Source organism: Solanum pennellii, chromosome 2, assembly GCF_001406875.1.
Source record: "Solanum pennellii chromosome 2, SPENNV200".
Taxonomy (NCBI): Eukaryota; Viridiplantae; Streptophyta; class Magnoliopsida; order Solanales; family Solanaceae; genus Solanum; species Solanum pennellii.
The window spans coordinates 29891761-29892681 of record NC_028638.1 but is presented as its reverse complement, the minus strand read 5'-3'; the positions used below and the strand labels follow the sequence as shown (position 1 = coordinate 29892681).

Sequence of the window (921 nt, the reverse complement as noted above, 5' to 3'; positions counted from 1 at the left end):
GAGGTAGAGTAATCTGAAGGAGGATTATTTTGGAGAGTGACTTGCCTTGCGAAAGGTGACATATCCATGTTCATCTCCAAAGTTGGATTGGCGTAGAGTAACAACTTTGCCCACTCGCGCATGTCCAACAACTCTTCTTCTAACTTCTTTATTTTCTGCTCTCAAGGTTTGATACCAACTTGTCTGAAAGACACTTCTTTTCAATAGTTTTGCACATAACCTTAGCATTAGTCGCTTTCACTTTTCTGTTGCAATTCTCAGTCGGAAGAGGAGGAAATGAATCCTTTGATCGCGTGTGATAAACCATGGTCTACAGATCAACCATTGGGAAAGGGTAAAATAAATAAAATAACTAAAAGCAAAAAAAAAGCCCAAGTTAGAACATTGCATAAATTGGGATATCAAACACGTTATTTAAGATAAACGACCTAAATGCAAAGGAGCCTCGTTGAGCCAGAGGTAGGCCTAAGCGACACATAAGTGATGCACAATAACTAATTCAAGCCTTATTTGCCAATTTGGAGTTTAGAGTTAGACAATAAAACGACTTTCAATTATTGAAATAATTTCTATTTATTACATAAATCTAGAGATAACTAAAGGGCTAGGGATAACACATGGGGAATAAAGAGAAAAAAAAAACTTTAATTATGTTGCTCTCCAATGTTAGGCACAATCTGCTTCCTCATTTCTGGGATAATGTCATAGTCGGTGTTGAGGAGGTTGCGAGCCCATCTTCTCTCTTTTCCATCGCCAAAACCATCTTCAAAATTGGATTAACTTTGACCACCATTTGTGTGTTGGGAAAATGAGGGTGAGCCATGACTCTGCAAACAAAGTAACAAACGACTTCTAAACTCCATTTTGACAACGTTGGCTTGATTTAATTATTATGATCACGTTGACACATAAATATGCAAT

The 921-nt window shown here is 37.2% G+C and overlaps 1 long non-coding RNA gene across 1 annotated transcript in view; it reads right to left on the bottom strand.

Annotated features, from left to right (window-relative positions):
* Positions 1-493: 493 nt before the first annotated feature.
* LOC107010694 overlaps positions 494-921 on the bottom strand; it is a 4965-nt gene continuing 4537 nt past the window's right edge. The window contains exon 2 of the long non-coding RNA XR_001455742.2: positions 494-827. This is a non-coding gene — a long non-coding RNA (uncharacterized LOC107010694). The remainder of the gene's footprint in view (positions 828-921) is intronic.